Source organism: Leuresthes tenuis, unplaced genomic scaffold (assembly GCF_036924035.1).
Source record: "Leuresthes tenuis unplaced genomic scaffold, fLeuTen1.0.hap1 SCAF_18, whole genome shotgun sequence".
In the NCBI taxonomy this organism is placed as follows: domain Eukaryota; kingdom Metazoa; phylum Chordata; class Actinopteri; order Atheriniformes; family Atherinopsidae; genus Leuresthes; species Leuresthes tenuis.
The window spans coordinates 11,574,961-11,597,594 of NW_027325372.1; the positions used below are offsets into that span (position 1 = coordinate 11,574,961).

Consider the following 22,634-nt stretch of genomic DNA (forward strand, 5'->3'; position numbering starts at 1 on the left):
ATCAATATAGCCTATTAGCATCTGCATGTGACTCTATCCACATTTGACGGGCTCATTTAACCCTGCAATTAAATCAATTATCAATCATACTGTGAAATGTGTCAATTGAAGGGGATTAGATAGGGGCTATTTCCTAATTTTTGAAACAGCTCGGTTCTACTCTCTGACAATTCGTTTATTCTCACAGAAGGGGTCCTTACTGTTGAACTTTTTGATACGCAACACTATTTCAAATTTGTCGACTGAAAATAATTAATTATATTTTTCAATAAAAGAATTCCCACACTCCACCAAGAAAAGAAATACATTAAAGAATAATTGTTCTCCCTCCTCGTGGAGACTGAACATAACTAATTCTGTATGTTTTTTTATGGTAACAAAGCCATAAAAGAGATCCTCACTTTACTACTGTTTTGACTGATTCCTGAAAGTCTGTTCTGTCTCTGCTCACACTTCATTCTATGTGTGAGCAAGATAAATTAGCAACCAGCTGTGAATCAGACACTCTATTTAGGATTATATAGATGTGAACATCCACGTGGACCTGATTCTTTGAATCAAGAGTTTTCCAGCCTGAAGCCAAGGTAAGCCCAACACGAGACATGTTTGTAACTTTACAGTCTTACATACTTAAACTGGAATTAACTGATGAACTGGTGCTAAAAGCTGGTGCTTTTTGATCAGTTTGACCAGTTTGATCTGGTGCTGCATATATATATATATATACTCTAAATACAAATCTTACCAGGTTCCAAAATCTACCAGTATTTACAATGTGTTACAGTGACATGGAATAGAAATAACAAATAAAGACAGCATGTACTATTGAAAGACTGATTTATATACATGTGGCAGGTTTTGTTGAACTGTGAACCACTGAGAAACTTGAAAGCATAAAGATAGAAAGTAATCCCTAAGGCCTCAGAGATGACTGCTTGACCTCAGCAGACAATTCCCCCCTTTGTAAGCGTGTGAAGTGTTATGGTTGGCTTTCATCCTCGACCTCCCGGTGTTGATGTCCTTGAGGGTGCGAAGAGGTGTTCTACTTGTGTGTTCAGCTGAATGAATCCCTCTCTACAAGGTTCCATGGTCAAAGGCAGATCTGTTTCCAGGTGATGATAATGCATTCCAGGACACCTCACAGCAGAGTGGAGAAGAAGATTTTCTTGCATTTAAGCAGCTGTTAGAGGAGGTCGAGTCCCAGTGTGGATTTCTTGAGCTTGTGCTGGATGTGAAGAGTCCAGTCCAGGTTACGTCCCTCACTCAGTGTGTTTACATGATGAGATTAATTCGATTATAGCTATAGTTGGGTTATGCTCCTTATCTGAGCAAGGGTAATTATCCTTTGTTACATGGCGGTGAATGAATCGAATCACTGGCACAAAGCATGCAATACCACAGTAGATATTTTAAAGCAAGGGCATTAGGATACAGCTCTGGTGCACCTCTGTACTGAGTTTTGAGGTGAACCAGAAGTCACTACACTCAGGAAGTTCTGTTTTTCAGTCCTGGGTTCCTTGTCTTCATGGCCAGTGTGAAGGGGACTAAAATATTGAAAGCTTAGTGTAGTCAGTAAACAGCAGTCTCATACAGAAACCCCTCTTCCCATCAAAGTGGGTCATAGTGGTGGGCAGGAGGTTGGAAATGACGTCTTTGCACTCGTTGGCTCCGTATGCATACTGAAGGAGGTCAGATGAGCTGTGCAGGGATGAGAAGATGACGTTTGTTAACAGCACTTTATCACCACAGATGACAGGACTCCAGACAATTGACTATTGTTTCCAGGCACTGTTACAATTTGAAAATCAATATGATACATCCATCTGTTGCCCATATCTGCTTCATCTTATTCAGGGTTGCAGCAGACCAGTCCCAGCTGCCATTAAGTGAGAGGCAGTGTGCACTCTGGACAAGTCACCTGTCTTTTAGAAGGGTAGCTCAAAGAGTTTGACAATCTTGCACACTGACACTCATATCAACAGTAAATTTAGAATCACCAAGAGACCTCACATGCCAGAGCAACTGGAGAAAACCCATAATGTAATATAATATAATATAATATAATATAATATAATATAATATAATATAATATAATATAATATAATATAATATAATATAATATAATATAATATAATATAATATAATATAATATAATATAATATAATATAATATAATATAATATAATATGATATAATATAATATACTGTACACTGCCACTTCAGCACGTTGTTTATTGTCAAAATGCACTATGAAGAGCATGGCAGGTTTCGACTATGAATATGATTGTGGCTTTGGTCAGAAAATAATTTCTTTCATTACATCAGGCCTGTGTAACGCAACTGCCACTGATACCACAGAAAAACAAGGCTTGTTTAAGTTGAGGAAAAATAATTCGGGTGATGAAGAGATGAAAAGAGTCATCCCGATATTTGGCTGCTTGCTGAAAAGCAATTCTCTCATCATGGGGAATGAACCATATTTGCCTGGTTCAACAGGCATAATTTCTAATCAGCCAGCTGCACTAATCAACCTTTCTCGGACAATCCTGTGGCTTTTAGTGCTCAAAAAGGCATACCGAGTTAATTAAAGAAGAGAGGAATAGAGTAGAATAGACTGTAATAGGCTGACAATGAGATTTTAGCACTTTTCATGTGATTACTGTTTCTACAGACGAGGTGGGGAAGGATAAGGATGGGGGAGGGGGGCAGACAGAAGGAGGAAAAAAGTCAAAGATGCCCTCTATGCTCTTATTGGTTGATTAGGATTTCCTGCTTATCAGAGATAACAGGAAATGATGTGCTAAGTAAGAGCGTATTTGCATGCATTCATGTGCGTTGTCTTGTGTGTGTATTTGCATGCCAATGAGGGAGATTTATGGTCTGCATGGCTACAATCGCCCCACTAGTTTAGTCAAATTACCTCTGCTGTCTCATTTTGTCTCACTCTCGCTCTTTTTTGCTTGCTGTCTCTCCTTTACACTTACACACACTCTTATGAACACATGAACATGGCCACAGGGCGAAATGGTGATTAAAAGGTCAGATCCATTAATAAGAAATTTGTAATTATGGGTACCATGATTAACATGGATCACACATACACATGAATGTGAATGACCACACAATACACAAACACAAGGCTCACAATAGTTGGTCTTATGAATTGAACTGAGGGTCTGTTATTTTGCATTTTTCTAAAACCTTGACCGAAATTGGATCAAATCATGATGCTTAAGGAACTTTATTTGATACTTAAAGGTGATGTCGGCCGGTCCAAAAACATTAGGTTTATCTGTGAGTTTCACCAAAGCCATCTTATTCAAGATGAGGAGAATTTTTTATTCCTTTAACAAGTTGTGTGAAACTGCGCGAGTAAAAGACACCTCCCTTGATTGCAGAAGGATCCAGGGCGATGATGCATTTCTGAATCAGCAGTTGCCCTTAGTCCCTCTTGGAAATTGAATGACTCTTGATAGAAGTTGAAATCATTGACTCTAATAAACAGTTTTGAACTTTGGGTGGGTCTTGCCTCACCTTTCCACCCTCTCTGTGATGTTTTGCAATAAACAGACAAGATGAATGAGGCATAATTTTTTAACCCCTCTCAATAGTTATGTTTCCATCCAAGAGTGATTCGAATCATTGGGAAATGCGCATTAAAATAAATTTGAATCATGTGTGTTTCCATCAAAAGTACGGATTTGGTGAACACTACTATCATCTGCAGGTTGGCATGACAACCAGCCTAGCCAGTAAACGTTTTACCAGCTTCCCGATCCGGAGTGTATCACCATGGAGAGAGGACTTGAACCTTTACTAAGAACCGGGCAAGTGGTATTGGAGCTGTCAGTCCAGTTAGTCTTGGCGATTAGAGGGGCTGTCATGAGGAGAAGGCAGCTAGCGGTGTTATTTAATGCCCTTAATTGCCCAAGCAGAGATCAGAAAGTGCGTTACGTCAGACTTGATGCGAACACAGATGTTTCCATCCCTTTCGAATCAACCAAAACCCGGTGCTAGCGAGCATATTTTCATTTGTGCAAATCAGGGGATTTTAATTAGAATTATGGCGTTTCCATCATAATTTTCTGATGCGATAATTCTCGATGCACATCTAAACAGGCTGATGGAAACGCACCTAATGTATCTGTGGATCTCTTAAATCTAATCTCACAAGTCTGACATTCCAAAATATCTTTATGTTTAATAGGACCTTAGATGGCGTTTCAGCCTCTGAAAGCACATTTTTAATTGAATTCTTCAGTCAGTGGGATCTTTTATTTCGTATAGCTCTTTTTTTTTTACTAAATTCATTACCAACACAAGATCACAAGAACATGTGGTAAGTTAGCTGTGTTTGGAATAATGAGATATAGATTTGTAACTATTCTAATGAGTTTTAATCAGGCGCTCCCAAGGAGAGTTTTCTACATTAACCTGATGCAACATCTTATATATGGAGGTAAAAGCATTGAATGAAACATGCATTCTTATCTGAATAAACTCAACTGAAGAAATCCTATTTTTCACATTATGAGTGCACTTTTACCTTATTCAAAAATAAAAATAAATGTCTTATGTCCATTTTAGAGGATCATTAGGAATTCAAGGTTTCATTGAATTTCTGTTTCATTGGAAGTTGTTTCACTCATACAAAGACTATACTATTCAAGGTTTGCCTTAAAAAGCCTAACAAAAGAGCCTAACAAAGCTACAGTAAAAATGTCCGTGAGATTGGTCTCAGCAACCATAATGAATACTTAAATATATGCATTGCACATAAGAGGTTGATCTGTCCACAATTTTCAGCTTCTTTGGTAGTTTTATATGTTTATTTTTGGGGAAAATGTTAAATATTTTGTTGCCTCAGTTCCTTTTGTCTTCCTTTTGTAAGGAGTTGTCTTCCTTTGTCACTAGCTGCCATTTGAAAGTGGTGGCTTCCTTATGGCTTGTTGTAGTAAGTGTGAAAGCCTGGCAAAGTAGTAGCACATTAACTGTTGGAGTAGAAGACGTGAGCGGGACAACAAATAGACCCCTGAGAATTTACCAGCTGTCTGAAAATGAAAAATTTGTGTGTGTGCCAACAGTTTGTCTGAGAGGGCTTGGACATGCATGGATAGATGGATGAAATACAAGTACTTAATGATGGAAGACACAGTACATGTTTTTCTATGCCAGAATTTCCAGGATTAAAATAGTAAATGACCAGATTGAGGATTTGATCTCAATGGAGTATAGGCTGAGTACATGTTGCTAAAGCTAAAAATTTTCACTGATGTCAGCATCTAGAATGAAATAAGAAAGGCAATGATTTTTGGTAAATGCAACAATAACTAGGTCACACAATTCCGAAAATAAGTCATAATGAGGTTTTGAAGCATAATAAATCAATCCACAGGAAATAAACAAGTGTCTCAGAAGAATAATTGTGAGCAATTCAAAGACTTTGAATGTGCCACTTACTGGAAGCACTACATTTAGCACTAATCTACCAGCCGTCCCACCCAGACCTGAAAATCTGGTCTTATTTAAAAATGCACAAAGACTTCCATCAGGGAAAAGGTGTCTGCAGCAACACATAACTCTGTTAAAACAGAATCATGCATTAAGACAATCATTAATGGCAAAAGTTTTATGGAAGAGAGATTTCAAATCTACCATGGTACATTTCACCCATGCGGGGCACAGAATGGCTTGATGTATGTGCGGGTTAGTAAAGTGACAGTCATAGGCTCTCGACTTGTTATAAAAGCTAATGGAGAAGCAATTATGTTGTTACTCAGTTGTGATTCAAATTGATCATAAATTACCATTATGTTACTATGTTATGTTGAGTGTTTTTGCCTTTGATGCCTTTCATCTCGTTTTATGTGAGCCTCTCTTATCTCAATATATCATTAATGTGTTCATGCGATTTGGGTATGACTGCAGAATCCTTTAAGATGTCTTAGAGGTGTTCATTCATTCAAAGCAGCTGCAGTTTGTATTGTCTTGAGATCCCATGATGGCCTCATGACCGCACTCAGCAATAAGTATTTAACATCAAGGATCTCCACTGTCACACTCACAACAACAGTTGAAGTTGCATCGGGTCACTGTATGAATATTTGATTCATCCAGTCAGTCCGATCTGTCCTGTGGATTTGTTTCTTTTGAGCAGGCAAATCTGTTTAATTTACAAGTGGATGTATGTCAGCAGTCTCACTAGGAATCTGGATAATCCTAACCAAATGAGGTTGTTTAGAATTTTGGTTGGAAAGTGTGGTTGGAATCATACAGAGATGAAAAAACAAAAAAACAGCTAAATGTTTTAATGTCATGTTTAGTGGTTTATTTGAGGTGTCGAGATTTGGTTGCAACAGCAACTTACAACGAAATTCCCATTTGATTTCACAAATTTTAAATTAGGTTAATCTCTGAAGTACTAATGTGAAGCATGAAACCACTTTTAATTTATCCTTGCAGTTTCTTTGCTCCTTTATCCAAAGGGTACCTCTATTCTACATTTGCTTAAACTTTCATATATTCTTTTTCTTCCAAATTATGGCAGCTTGAGAGAAAAATTTAATCACTAAAAAAATATGTCCCAGCATAATTTGACAAAGATCTGAAGAGCTTACTGTGATGTCAGGAATACTTGATCTAAATTCAGATACCTGTGGTCTGCAGCTGTAAAATGTAAATTTTCTGGGAAAAAAAATAAAAAATTCTTGCAGAGCAGAGCAAAAGAAAACATCTGCATGTAAAGGTCATTATATATACTGTCAAAATTAGATTTTTCATATGCAAGCGTCTAAGATAAATGCCGAATTATAAAAGTGCACCTGAAACGCAAGTAAAAAAGCAGAGTTCTGAAGCACAAGAGTCCATTCTCAAAAATGACCTCCCCCCTGTTAAATCATTTAAATGTTATGGGGATTTTCAGTGCAGTTTGTCCTTTCTAATATTTTCTAAAAGCAGTGTAAATGTTGTATCTTTTTAACATGATTTTACTGTTGTAAAACACAAATTAACAACAAAGTAGAAAAGTAATAATGATGATAATGATACCCATACGAGTGTTAACATTTAGGAACTAGAGGTTCAGAAGCTTATATTTCTGTATTAGCCAACAGTGTTTTTTGCAAGGTGTAATGCAAGGAAACTACATGATTCTATCTGAAACTGAATATAAGTGATTCTGAAAACACATTTTATATTATGGTAGTGATTACGTATTGTTTTTAATCTGATATGTAGTAGGTTTTCACCATACATTTCTCTTTGTCTCGTCTATGTGGCGTAAAATGCAGGATGTGCTTGTTACTGGGATAATGTGACACAATATATGCTGATTTATGTTACATTAATATTTATTGATTTATTTCAAAATCCTGAAAAGATTTTCTCTGTGTAAGAGTTGTGAAGAGACTAAGTTTAAATAAGGCTCATTTTGTTTGGTGTCACCAAAACACTGCTGTGAAATGAGTGGAAACTAGGGGTCCCTGAAGCTACGGGAGGGATTTAAATAGGGGCATCTTCCTTTAGGAAGGTGATCAATGAGTGAGTGACTGTTATGGGAAAAGAAAGCTGGGTTCCAGGATGAGGGGCAGAGCACAGGGACTGTTCAATGTCCAGAGAATAAAACAGTAAAACTTGAGTGTACTTCATCCATCTATCCAGCTGCCAGACATTTCATACTTCAGTAGTGTTGGTTGGGTCTGGAATAGCAATACTGTCCGAATGTGTTGTATGTTGCTACCCTGATGGCTGTATCATAGTTTGTTAGCTATCAGTCTAGGCGTTTAACTTGGTATGTTAGGCTGTCGTAGTCTAAAGCCTTCAAAAGTGTGTCTTAACTTTTTTTTGTCCAGTTTTTTGCTAGTTTTGTGGTAGCTATAGTGCATATTCAAAATTGATTAAATTTGCAAATCTTTTGAGAACAGTTTGTTTCTCTACAGTCAGACATTGAAAACCTGTGGGGCCACATCATGTCAGTGTACACATCTGTTTGAACCCTGGCTTTGTGTCTATGCACATACCTATAGTTTATTCTGAAGTCCTGAAGAGTACCACAGTGCAAAGAGACCACTTGTCTTCTTCACAAACTTCATATTTGTCTGATTTTTGCAGCCATATTGGTGGACATAAACTCAAGCAGCAGTTGGTGCTTCTGAATGTCGTGTCAGACACGTAGAAAGCAGACAATTGCATAATAAAAAAACTTTAAATTAACTTTGTAATGCTAAAAAACTTTCAAATGTTTCGAATAGACAAAAGTATTACAGGGGCGGGGATCCAATTAACAGAAATCTGGTTGGCAAAACAGAGGAGGGAAACGAACACATAGGAAGTAATGATGAGGATCTGGCAGAGGAGATGACTAACAGAATATAAAAAGCACTCAGAAGCAGTTTTCACACAAGCACTGCCGTCAGAAAGGAATGGTGTGGAAAGCAAATTTCCGAGGCATTTGTTTCCAACATTTTGGGTGAAGTTTTTTTTGCTAGATCCATCCATCTTTCCATTTTCTGCCACTTGTCTGACCGAGGCGTGAGGACAAGAGTCTAAGCGGAAATCCCCAGACCTCCCTCTCCCTAACCACCTGCTTCACAGCTTCCAAGGGGACACTGAAGTATTCCAAAGCCAGCTGAGGGATAAAGTCTCTCCAGTCAGTCTTGGGTCTGCCCTGAGGCCTCCCCCCAGTAGGATTTCTCCAAAACCTCTCCCCTGAGTGGTGTCCAGAAGGCTTCCTAACAATTTGCCTGAATCACGACGTCTAGCTCCTTTCAAAGTGGAGAAGAAGCATTTCTTCTCTGAGCCCCTGCAAGATGACTTTGTACCTCACCATATCCCTCTGGGTAAGCCTAGCTGCCCCTATGAGGAAGCTCATTTCAGCCACTTGTGCTTACCAGCTGATTATTTCAGTCACTGCCCACAGACCACGACCAAAGGTGAGGACTAGAACATAGATCAACTGGTAAATCGATAGTTTCACCATTCGGCTCAGCCCTGTCTTCACCACCATAGACCGGTATAATGTCCACATCACCATCTGTATTACTGCTGCCACTTGTGCATGAGACTCTGAGATACAACATACCCACTTGCCAGTTAGGTTTCTCTTGAGGTTTCCCTTGTAAAAATCTCTCAAGGATTGTTAAGTGAGATACTACATCATTACTGGATAGTGATTAATCTTCTGGAGCATTTACTGTTAATGAGCTGTGTGTTTGCTGTGTTTTGCTTCATATATTATGTGCTGATCTGTGTGGTTTTTTTTCACTTGCTCTTCTGTGTTGTGGACACGGTCAGATAAATTAATATGAACTCAAAATCAGTCATCAAGGAGACTCGTCTCCATTCTTTATGTGCTTTAAACAAAGTAGCATAGTTTTGGGGTTATGTCCTGCCTCCTGCACACTTTAAACAGGTATTCCCCCTTATCTCTCTTTCACATCTTCAGCTGTGTGAGCACATCACCAAAAACTCCTCTCTGTGAACTGCATGTGTAAATAGCAAATGCGTAAAAAGTTTAATTGTTTAAAGTTTAAAAATGCCTGTTGCTGGTATTGAAATATTAGACAGCAGGAAAAAGTATGATACACAACCTACGCTGCTGCTTCAATTTCACATCCATATTAAAGATATGATTTATTTCATTGGTCACAATTCCACCCTCCAGCCGCTGAAGTTAGCACTGGATGATTCTGGACTTGCAAATGAGTGGGTAGCACTCTGATGCCAGTTACTCTGGCAGAGAGACAGATCTGTGACTATGGAAAGGCAAAGAGTTGGACCAAGGCTAAGCATCATATCTGAACTAGCCCTGGAGATGCCTTGATTCAAAATCAATATGCCAGGACTCAGTCCCACACGGTTAGCATCATGTGCTCCTATGCTCTATGTTGCACCATTAATCTTCCTGAATGGTTCAAATGCCATAATGTGTATACAGTCTAATTATGATACTGATAATTCCAGCCATATATATATTTTCTGTTCAACATAAAGTCTTGCTATTTTTTGTTTTACTCCGGATGACTGCAGATTTGTTTTCTGAAAGGAACAAAAATAACAAGAAAGGACTTGAAGTCAGAAGATGAGAAAAAAGAAAGATAGAAGCCCTGATGAGTGAAGAGGAAAGTGCAGGAAAATGAAGAAGAAAGAAATGAGGAAGAAAGGAAAGATAGCAACCCATATGGCAGCTTTTCTTGCAATTCAGAGTTGCACTCTCATGTGAATATAGGTTTGTAATGCCCAGAAGCGTGGACAATATATTTGTGCTCCTGTATGATCCATTGTTGAAGGTATAAAAAAGCAGAATCATCCATGCAGCGTTTAATTCTTTAAAAAAAAAAAAATAGACTCATGTGAGATTAAGCAGTTGATGGGCTGTTTTTCTGATGTTTTACAGCTTTGCTCAGATTTGCATGTATATACTGTATTTGTATATCTTCTTTTCGCACACAAGCAAGAGTATTCCTCTATAAATGCTGACTACAGCGTAATGCAGAGATTTAGCAGGAGAAGTAGAAACAATTCGGTTTGCAGTGTAACAGTTGAGGCATTGATTTAGCCATGTTTTAATGTGGTCTGGCCATCTGGTCTCACACCTCGAGATTAGATATGTCCACACCAAGAGCTGATAGGAACATTCATATATACTTTTAATGGGTGATGTGTTGTGACTTGAACTAAAATGCCTGGCGGCCAAATCACATGTGCTAGTGAAAACGCCACAAGCAAAACACTCTTTATGTCACAAAAGGCAGGATCTGGTCACGCTATTCTGCTTCTTTTGGGTTTTCATATACTGGCTAGTTTATGCTCTGCCTCCTGTTCCTGTCCTGACCCAGTTTGTATCTGCAATCCTTTACAGCACCAATTTTACACCTGGCTAAGTCACACCTACACCCCCCCCTACACACACTGGAGACATGCACAGGAACGGAGACACATACTCTCAGCCACAAACTAAACCTGCACAAGTAGCAGCAAATACACAGAGGCCTACAGAAAGACATGCAACCTCTGCACACAGGCGCAGAAGGAGCATGCACACAAAGGCCAGTGCGTGATTGGTGTTAGAATAAACAAATGCAGGCTTTAATGTAGGACAATTTTCGTGAGCAATTGAGAACACTTTTTGGGGAAAGAAAGCAAATGGTGTACATGCAGATGTATATGCGCGCACTCAAGTGTGTGAGTGAGCAGTTTGGGTGAGTGTGACCCAAGGTGTGTTTACCCCTGAGGTAGTGGTATTTCATCTCTTCCCGCATCAGTTCTGCCCTGTAGGGGGTAAGAGGTGTATGGGTGCCAGAAGACCCAAATATCTTTTCTAAGGTTAAAAAAGATAGGAAGAATTCTCATATATCCCCTTCAAGGTATGTCTGTAAATCAACATGGTATAAGACGAAGTTGGAAAAGTATTGAAATCTGCAACAATTATCATAGATAGGAACAATTCACATGGACAGCAATGAATTGCTTTTTTTAAAAAATAAAAATCCTGTCACAGCAACTTTCTCTCTGTGCCGTATTTGTACCATTGCAAACACACTTTGGCACAGTGGGTGAACATCAGGTATTCAATTTAGTGTAAACAATTTATTCAGGAAAACTTGAGCGAAAATGTTGTGCGGTCTCGCTTTGATTTGTGCATAATTGCTAAGCCTTGCACAGAGCGCAGGCAAACGCTGCTGAGTGAGTGTGCTTGTGCTCCAGAAAGGGAGGCTTTCATTGGGAGGTAAAAATGTATTGAATGCCTTTTTTAAGAAACCGCTGACATTGCCATTTAAGGTGAATAAACTTTAAGAAAAAGGTTGCATGGGATTAGGTTTTGGCTCTAAATGGATTGCGTTAAAACATCAAAGAATGTATAATTTTCCCACCTTGTCTTACATTTATTTTGTTTTCCTTCGACAGCAACACAAATGATAGAGTAAAAGGGATGTTCAATGACAGATGAACAAGCAGTCCTTCATTCATTCATTCATTGATCCATTCATGCGTTCACCATGACTCTTTTTTTCCAGAATGACATTATTTTAAAAGTTTTTCGTTTGAATTTTCTTTCTTGATATAATCTTTCTTTATAAATGACCATTTTTCTTTTACATAATTTGTCCTCGTCTGTGGTCTGCCTTTTACTGAACGGCTGTAATTCACTCTTTCATCTTTGTGACTCTTAATGTCTGTTTTTCTATACTTTTCTATCTCCCTGTCTCTTTTTCACAGTATTAATTCAACCCTTTATGCCCGCCCCATCTGTTTCTCTTTTAATTTTTCCTATAAAAGCCATTAATTCTGAACTGATAACCAGCTCACTTCTTTCAGTTCAGTCTGGCACAGATTATAATTATAATCATTACAGTAATGTTAACAGTGCAAAAATGATATTCAGGAGTCAAATATCCTGATAATGTGGAGCTCTGAATCTTTGGAACTCCTGTTCTTTGTGTCACATTGTGAGTACTGGAGTCTGCAGAGATTATGTCTCTGTGTTTGATACACCTGGGATTTTTGCTAATGGATTTTTTTCCAACCCTTTTCTTCGTTGGCCATTCATTGTTATATGATGAAATAGGTGCATATTCATCAGTCGTAATCGAGGATAACAAACCCAGTGAAATTAAGTATTTGGCATTTAAAGATTCTATCAGTGCTTGATGAAAGCAGTACATTAGAAACTGCTCTATTGTAATGTGTTTTTTGACATCTAATAATTTGACTTCTATAACATCATATTTCATGTCAAGTAAAGACGAACAACAAAAAAACATATTGGTCAACTACTGTTGGCACTTTTTCAGGTTTTTAGGTTGTACTATGCCAGATTTTCTTCATCATACATAGTTTCTTACATGAGAACTCTTCAACAAAATCAATTATACACCTCCAACTATTTTGTCATTTTCACAAGAGAAGCTTTTTTCCCCCTTTTTCTTTTTTCTCTTTTATTTAGCATTTGTTTTTCAGTCAGATTTGAGCTCTATGTGGGTGATGTGGAGGCTATAAAACAGTATGTTACTTAGGTACACTTGCTTGAGTGTCGTTGTTGGCTTCATCGTTTAACAGTGATGAGTCATAACTCAGAGCACTGTTCAGAAATGACATTTTCTTACAAATATGGTATGTTTGTTGGCAGTTTGACCACTTACAGGAAGCACAACTAAAAAGTACTTGCAGTTCTCAAGTCTCAATACTAAAACGGTGACAACAAAGAATTGGCAAGCTACAACATGTATGATAGCAGTCTTTCTTGTCATTGTAAAGGGAATAAGAGAGAGAGTTGTGAGTGCTTCTGACATAATGGGTAATCATCTATTGAGAATTTTTTGGCAACAGCAAGATGTGCCTGTAAAAGTAGCAGCACCTTCTCCTTCCTCATCAGAGGTTACATTTTTGTGTTGCATAACCTCTTTGCATGTCCACTCAGGCAGTGTTTTCATGATTTCTGGAGTGAAATAATGTGTTCTTGCTGTTAGATTAAGAGTCCTGGGTCCTAGTAAAAGTCATTTAGCCTCGGTAAAGGCCAAATCTTCCTCACGAAGTTAGTTTATTTTAAAGAATCAAGCCATTCAAGTTCTGTTACAATCAAGCCATTGTAACAGAACTTCATGGATGACTGTTTTGTCTTGTAATGTAGGCTGCCCTCTGGTAAATGTGTGCATGTCTGTGTAAATGTGTTTGTTTTTAAAGTTCCAGTAATCCCAGTGGTAAAGATGGTAATCTCTGTAAGCAGCCCATTAGTCCCTTTGCTGGGACACATGCATAAGGACACACGCAGCACATACAATATATTCATGCATGATACCTCAAGGGCAGTCACCCAGGTGTGAAGAAGACTTTTCCTCAGGGGAAGATCACAATGATCATCCACAGAGTCAGCCCACTGCCCCTGGAGGCGGTAATGGAGGCACTGGCTGGCAATACATACAGACTAAAAGGAGGGAGACAAAGGCTTAGGGTGAAAAGAAGAAAGAGGGAGACAAAAAAAAAGGAATGGCTAGATGGAAGCCAGTTTGGGATTATTAGACACAAGAAAGGGAAAATCCGTAGAGATCATATGGGGGAGAAACAGCGAGGAGGAACAAGTAAAAAAAGGATTAAAAGAAAAAGGAAAAGTCATTTATCTGTCTCTTTCTGCTCACTCAACTGACCTCTCCATTGAAATCTGTTATCTAGAGAATTTGAAGCTTAGGAAGGCTTTCTCCTGTTCTATATGGGGAAGGACTCTTTTTTTTTTCTTGTTTCCCCATTCTTGCTATCTTTTCAGTATCCGTAGTTTGTTTCTACCTCTGACATTTCATCAACTGATCTGCTGCAGCAACCCAATCTCAAGTTAAAACGTAGAATAGTTATGCTGCTTCACAGTGCAAAACCAAGACGATATATTCCATGCTCATTTTCCTTTGTCTGTACAGAGACACAGCTAACCGGATGACGTCCACGTGTTGCTGCATGAAGATGTTCATGTTACACACTATGGATTTGCCCGCTTACAAGGATGAGGAGGGGTGGTGAATAATGTTAGTCTACAGTCTCTCATGCCAAAGAACATGATATCGTGAGTTATTGGACACGTTTTCCACAATCTTTTCAAATCTTTACTTCACACTCACTCATGCAGGATTAGTTTTTGATTTAAAAAAATGGTTATGGTTCCAAACGTAGGTTTTCAGGGAATAAGCTAGTCTTAGATGGACCAAAGAGAGTGTTTTTTTTTATTAATTACTGGTCATGACATCACATCACACATTCTAAAAAATTTGAAAGATCCTTCAGATTGCTATCATGAAAAATGTAAAAGTCAGTACCAGTGGGCTTTTTTGCATTAGACAGTATTGCATGGGTGAATTGTATACGTGTAAAGATACAGTGGAATTTTGGAGAGACATATTATTCCATCAGGGCAATGTCTTTTAACAGGAGGTGTGTGGTTATTTCAGCAGAACAGTGCCAGACCTAATTCTGCACAGAGTTCAACACCGTGGCCTTGTAGATGCATTGTATGTGTGTTCGGCCAGTTTGCCTGCAGCCTAGATCTGTCACTTGGTCAAAATATATGGCTTATCAAGAAGAGAAGAATCAAACTATAACTATGGATTGTGTTGGAGGATGAAATATTACTGTTTTTTAGATACAATGGAAAATCTGTTGTTTTTTTGTAAGCTGCAGAATGCAAACAACATGTTCTCTCACTGCTTTGAAGCAGAATCTTAAACGTCTACGTTGTGATGCAACTTAAATCAAGAATTTGCTCAAATTATAATGTGCTCTCCCACTGGTGACACACTGTTCACACAGAAAAATATCAGGATATATTAATTCACACACACATAGATATGTACATGCATATATATCTGTTGGAAACCACTTACGCACTGTGAGACTTCAAATGGTTGCAGAAACCCTGCAGTTTATCCTGGCATTATGGAGGTTAAGGTAATGTTTTTGTGACCAAACACCAGGCAATATTTACAGGGTATCCGCGGGGTATTAAAAATTTAAGGCCTTAAAATGTCTAAAATTATCTTAAAATTTCATAAAATGTCTTAAAATGTATTAACGTTACTTTTATTCAAAACAAATGCATAAACTCCAGTCTTGCTTTTAATTATTTCGATTTTTGAGGACGCTATAACATAACAACAAAACGGAACGAAAGTACCTGCTCACCCCGGTCAGAATTAGTTAGTGTGTTGGCGCACGACATCTGTTTTCTGTTATTGCTCCGTAGTGGTGTTTTGATGAAGTATGTGAACACCCGGCATGTGTTCACACCCAGGCAGGTGTCTCTCGTCCGTGTGCGCCGTTACAACACATGTAAACTATATATATTCTCTGTCATAGCGACAAGCTGCTGTTGCATATAAGTGACGTTAACGGTGTATTTTCCTCTGGATTCCGCTCAGGAAACGAGAGCAGTCTAACGTTAAAACACTGACACACGCATGAAATTTATGAGAAACCCAAACGTGATGATGTTAGTACGCAATGTAAAATCCCGTTACTGTGCACCACGTCACCTGTTACTGTAATTACTGTATTTTCATGTCTCCATTAATATGGCCCTTCACAATCCACTTCTTCTCCAGCACTAGTTTACATAAGTGTTACAATTCAAAAATGAGGCGGGTGACTCATCTCCAAAGTTAACAGTAGAACAAATTTTAGTTCACAACAGAGAGGCTTCTGGTGCTTTTAGTTACGTGTGTGAAAGAGCTGTAAAAAATCTTATACTTTGCAAGTAATTCCGGGCCTCTGAGTTTCCTTCATGCCTTTTGTACTTTTTTGCCTGTATGGTTGTGAAATGGGTTTTAAATTATAGTCATTATGGTCTTAAAAAGTCTTAAATTTGACTTGTTGAAACCTGCAGAGACCCTGATTTAGGTCAGATAAAAAAAAAAATCAACTCTCTGTCCACATGTAGTACAATAACTCAGACATGTGTTCATCATGGCAAGCACAGCAGTAGAATAATAAGATTTTTCTGTTTTCAGCCATCATTGGTTCATCTACAATTCCATAGGCTGAATTTTTTAAAAATCATAGAATTACATAAAATTACCTTCTTACTGCTATTCAATATGATTCAGCAGAGTTGTAGGTCTGTCTCATTTCACCTGCACTAACTCAATATCGTCTCTATTCCTCCGAAGGTAGTATAATTAGTTATGTTGTCAGTTAGTTCAGTCGAATAACGCATTCACTGTCACCATCAAAGCTGACTTTACTCATATAATGGTCAGTCTGAAAAATCTGCCTTTCTGTTTAAACAGAATTAGATTGATTTTTTTGCATGCAACATGTACAAAGAAGTACCTAACAACATAGTTTGATGGTGTCGCACATAATTCTTCGGGCATGATTCATTATGGCAAAAGGATGCAGGGTTTGAAACCAGCCTTGTGCTTACACTTATGATTAAGATCAGTTTTATTTGTCATGTACAGGAAATACACAAAATTTGTCTTCCGCTTTTTATCCACCCAGGTTGGCATCTGTTGACACACGCATGCACATGCACACACCCACAGTAATGTCATTATTAGAAAGTAAACCTTAATGTCATTTAGTACAAAATCATGAGAAAAATGTCACACTGTACATAATTTGTGCTGAACAAATTTATTATCACAATGAAGTGGATTGGACATGATTCATTTTAATTTCTATGACTATAATAGTTGAGCTTGTTTAGCTTTACCCCTTTAACTGCAATGATTTAGTTTACCCTTTAAAGTGACATTTAATTCAGTCCTTTGGTTAATTGCTCATGTGTGCTTTCACAAACACAGGGATGAGCATGCTTAAAGATTGCGTGAGTTTTACTCAACACTTTAAATCCTCACCCCAGAGGGAGAATTAAAGAATAGGGTGGAGAGGGGCAGATAGAAGGAGACATAAAGGACCCAGAGTCAGAGAGAGTATGAACAATGCTTTTCTCTCTGCTCTATTGCTCTCTCCATTATCCTTTGAGGCAGAAATACAAGAATTCAATTAAAAGACCATGTAGTGACCTTAACACACATGTTAAGTGTTGATGGATCAATTAATCACTGTCTGTCATTTGACCATTATACTCGATGTATTCTCACTGGGCCATGGGAATTACATATATATTTATATAGTGCATGCTTGCGTGCATGTGTGTGTGTACACCATTGTATTTGTGTGTGAGTGTGTGCGTGCACATGTATTAAACATTAAAACTAAATTACAGAATATGTCCTGATCCCTAGGACTAACATTAACATGGAAGGACAAACTTAGAAAGACAGTCGTATCTACAATGGGAAGCTCAACATATTCACTCACGATGCCCAATTCAGCTTCCATCGGAAGTTAATACTACTTCATAGCCAATGCTGAGAATTGGTATTTTGTAATGGAGAATGTAATTTCTTTTCACACAGTATCAAATTAAATTCGCTGACTGTGTTCAACCCATTGGTATTGATGTAACGGCTGCAGGAACAGAAGAAATTCACTGGCTTTGTGCCAGATAGCTATTCCACTTACCATTTTCATGAGGATAAATTTGACTATAGTCTCATTTGTTTAGTGTTCAACAGTGAATGCAATGCTTTTACTCACATTCTCTATTCAATAGATTAGTGGTTTTCAAACTTTTTGTGCCCAAGGCACACAAAGGGACAAACCAAAGTCTCAAAGCACACCACAGTATATTTAAATCAATATGCAATAATGCAATATTCATGAAATATTAAGTCAAATAATTCAAGAAATCATTTGAAATCACATCAAATCAGCAAAAATCCAATTTCAGCCAAAGCAGGTCATAAAATTGATTATGAAATTATGGAGTTGAAGAGAAAAAAAGAGAGGGGAGAGACCATATATGAGTGAGTTTGTATGTATATTTTTGTATACTGATCAGTCACATTACAACATTAGAACTACTGACAGATACAATGAGTAATATGGGTCATCTTGTAAAAGAGCAATGTTCTGGCATTCATGTATATGTTACTTTGGCGTATACCTAAAAATATTTGCGGACCAGTCACACACAACACATGGCCATAATTCCAGTGTGGTGGTATCTATAAGACACAAAGTCAATCTGCAAGTACTCCACCTCACAACCCACAGGTCCCAAAGGATTTTTTGTTAACATACTGGTTAGGCACAACAGGACTACATCAGATGTTCTTGTCAAAATCCAAGCCAGTGAGGTACGTGTGCCTTTAATTTTTTCTTCAATTCTTTGTGATACTGAATCAAGGGATACTGAGAGGATTTATGTTTCGTTATGTACATCAAAGTAAGTACCGGTAATGTCAACTTTGACATAGAGGATAAGAGGCAGTTTATCTTTAGCCTGTTGTGAGGGGGTTGGATGGGCCAAAAAAAAACGATGTGGTGGAAGTTCACTAAGTTTGAGTGTTATTATGCAGGTCATACGAAGCTTCGCTTTCTTTTCTTGCCATCAAGATGACCTTTCCTATTTCTGTTGAAATGAATCATTTGTCAAATCCTTGACGTCTGCCACACATGGGAAATAGCTCACAAACTTGTTAAATGTCTGTACTGACCTGTGCTGCAGCTGATGCCAGTAGGAACATGGTCATGAAGCTCTGTTTAAAAGTCATCTTGCATGTAGTTGGTTCTCGATTTGATTGTATTGCCAAACAAAGGCAAGTGCATTTGCAGCATCTGAACCAAGCATTAGTTTTACACGAATAAGCAGGAGGGATGAGTATCTCCACTGTTAAATGAGGTTTCTCCTGCTTTGCAATAAGCAATAAGTAATCTGCCTGCATCAATGTATTAGCACTGTAATTCCAGCGAGCAGTCTTCTTGCTTCTGCTAGTTTTTTCCGGCATCAAAAAAGTGCAAATTTACCCTCTAACATGTGCACGCTCTCAAGTTACAGTGCTAACAGATGAGGATCCAATCTTTTTCCAGGGTAAGAAAGATTACTCTTGTTTATGGAAATTGAGTGTGTGAGAACTTGTGTAGTAAATTATAACTTTGATTTTTCGTGGAGATGAATTTCCTATTCACAACTATAATTGCCACACAATTCCACACATCTTCTGGGCTGGTTTTAGACTCTTAAAAATCGGGCCAAACTGGACAGCTAGTTTTAAATAAAAGTAAGTCTGTTTTCTTGATTTATTTTTGTATTTGTTTTTAAGTAGTCGTATATGTATGTATGTATATATATATACAGGGTGCGATTTGCCGGTGGGGATGGTGGGGATGGTGGGGATCCCCCCCCCCCTCTGGTTTACATGTCCTACCCTCTGCTGAATTATTTTTATCCTCGGTGGGGACCAAATTTACCCCCCCACCCAAAGTATTGTCATCATTACATCGTAATTATCAAAAACCAAAATACAAAGGGTCTGTGATCCGTGATTATGTCAGATGTGTTGAAAACAGACTGATAGTCCAAAATAAAAAATGTGAAAGGTGAAAGAAATGAGAGTGGGGGGTGCACGATGGCGTTGGGGTTAGCACCATCGCCTGGATTCCCAAGTTCGATTCCCGGGTTAGGGTTAGTGTGTGTGGGTTCTCTCCAGGTAGTTTGGCTTCCTCCCATCGTCCAAAAAAAACACGTGCATGTTAGTTGGTGACTCTAAATTGTCCCGAGAAGTGAGTGTGAGCGTGAGCGTACATAGTTGTGTGTCTCATTTTTCTCTGTGTGGGTCTGTGATGGACTGGCGACCTGTCCAAAGTGTACCCCACCTCTCATCCAATGACAGCTGGGATAGGCTCCAGCGCCCTGCACGACCCTAAATTGGATTAAGCGGGTAAAGAAAATGGATGAATGTGTGTGTGTGTGTATAATATACAAAATAAACAAAAATACCTTTGTATAGAGACATTTCTACCTGATGGTAAAATTTGTTTAAAAGAAAATAAAAATGTAACTGGAATGCTCTTCTTTATTTCAGAAAAAAAAAAAAAAAGAATTGTTGAGTTTGAATTTATGGCATTTTGTTTATCGTGCCCTCCGTTCGGTTCATTTTCTTTTATTACTAGTACTCACACATGGAGCACAATGATATGAATAGGCATCTGGTATTATTGTCCTTGGTTTTATTTGGAATAATTTAAAAAGTTATTTCTCATAAACAAGAAGGATAGACCAACCCCCTTCAGGCAACAAGCCATCATTAACAGCAAAGTGCTCATTCATTTTGTGCATGTACGTTGGAGTGTTTGCTCGGTTTATCAGTACATGTCAATGTGAGTGTGCACAGTAGTCCACAGTTTGGCTCTGTGACACTCTTTGTTGTCAAAGAAACAGTTAGCACCACAGGCAAGGTTACACACCTTCGTACCTACATAGCACACACAGGAGTACAAGGTTGTTTATTGTGGTAAAAAAAAATTGATAACTATGGAGCTGACTTCTACAATCCAGCTTTTGAAAAAAAATGTATCTCTAGCTAACAGGTGCCCACTGAAAAAAAAGACATGTCATAAAAGTTGCCATTTTGCAGGAATCTACAGCTTCTCTTAGTTTAGTAAGATTGAATTAAACAAATCACACATGATTGACGCTAAAGGACTAAAGCCTACGCTCAAAAGCAGAGTCAGTGAGTTTATAATTAGTTTGACACGCTATATGACAGTCGGCATGCAATAAAATGCTTTGCTGACATGCATCATAAATTCAAGTGCAGATGGCTAATTGGCTTCATCACTTATGAACCACTTTCTTTTGGACTTAAAGTATATGGCACATTTTGTTTAATTTGAGTGTGGTATGTTTTTTTTAGCACAATTTCTAACCTATAAATTATGATCAATGGTTTTTCATAATACTCATCTGCCTCCATTTTAACATATTGAGAAGTAACTGGATAATTGAATGGCAGTTTTATGGCCAAGTGAGGCATGTGTTCTTGTTATCACATTGTATCATGAATAGATGTCGAACAGGTTTGGAACGTGAATGCTAAAAGATGCAACGGGATGAACTCTAAAGCTAACTGTGCTGCGCTTTTTATTCAGTTTCTGTTAAATTCAACAAAACTGTAAAACATCATTTTTTGATGTGGATGAGTATAGCATCTAAATCAAAGGATCTGAATCATCTTAAATGTTTGAGTCATCAATCAAAACTACAGGTGGAAGGCAAGTGTAGTCGGCTTCAAAAAGGAAATATCTCTTGGGAGGAAACTCATTCAACTACTGAATTTAAACCTTGTATTTATTATATTGTTCACTATATTATTTTTGATCAATTATGTTACTTTTTACAGTTACTTTTAAACCTGTGAAGATGGGAGTATGTGTGAGGAAATATTTCTGTTAAAACCCTGTCAAGTTCCATTATACAACATTTTCAAACCTAATACAGCACACAAGTACTTGCCATTTTGATATTTTGTGCAATGATTTTCTTGGCATGGTATACAGCTTCTCTCCCTCTTCAAGCTCTGTAGTTCCTCTACTTAAGTTCTTTGTTTTCATCTTCTGAGATGACTCTGTGCGTTTGTGAACAAGGAGCTCTTTCAGAGTGAGTAAAGTTCCAGGTCCAGTCAACAAAAGATAGGGATGTGATCTCAGTTCAAAGAGGATAATTTTCACCTTGATATGGAGATTGATTAACTACTTTTATGCTCCAAGTTATTGCTGGATTTGGTTCAGCTTGTTTTTGAGTTAAAGCTCTGATACACCGAGCTGGAAATTAGCCGTCAGGGACATCAAGAGCATCATTCCTATCTTGATAGCTTTATTTTGAGTAAACTCCATCAGCTGATAGGGCGCTCTATATTTAAAGTTTTTTGAGATTTTTGAGAATTGGTGCTCTGTATGCAAATATGAATTGAATTTCCAAACCATACTGGTGGAGTGCATCGACTAATTTACAAATTGTGCCACTGCAGAAATAATCGTAATCTCCATACTGCTTTCCATGGGGTCCGCAAAGATTTTTTTCTGAATCTGTTTACATAGTCACATTGTGGGAATCATCCTTTTGACGGCACAATATGAATCTGCATAATCAAAAGTTTGGGAAAGGGTATATTAAGGTTGACATTAGGATGAAGGTTAAGGTGTAGACAGTACTTGTCATGATTCAGGGTTACTGTGTATTCATCTAAGTCTATGTAAAATTCTCTAATGTGATGGAAACACAACAGTGTGTGTATGTGTGTGTCCTCT

The 22,634-nt window shown here is 38.0% G+C and overlaps 1 protein-coding gene across 1 annotated transcript in view; it reads left to right on the forward strand.

Annotated features, from left to right (window-relative positions):
* Positions 1-22,634, forward strand: part of csmd3b (CUB and Sushi multiple domains 3b) — a 335,017-nt gene that overhangs the window by 81,281 nt on the left and 231,102 nt on the right. The gene's annotated exons all lie outside the window — the stretch shown is intronic.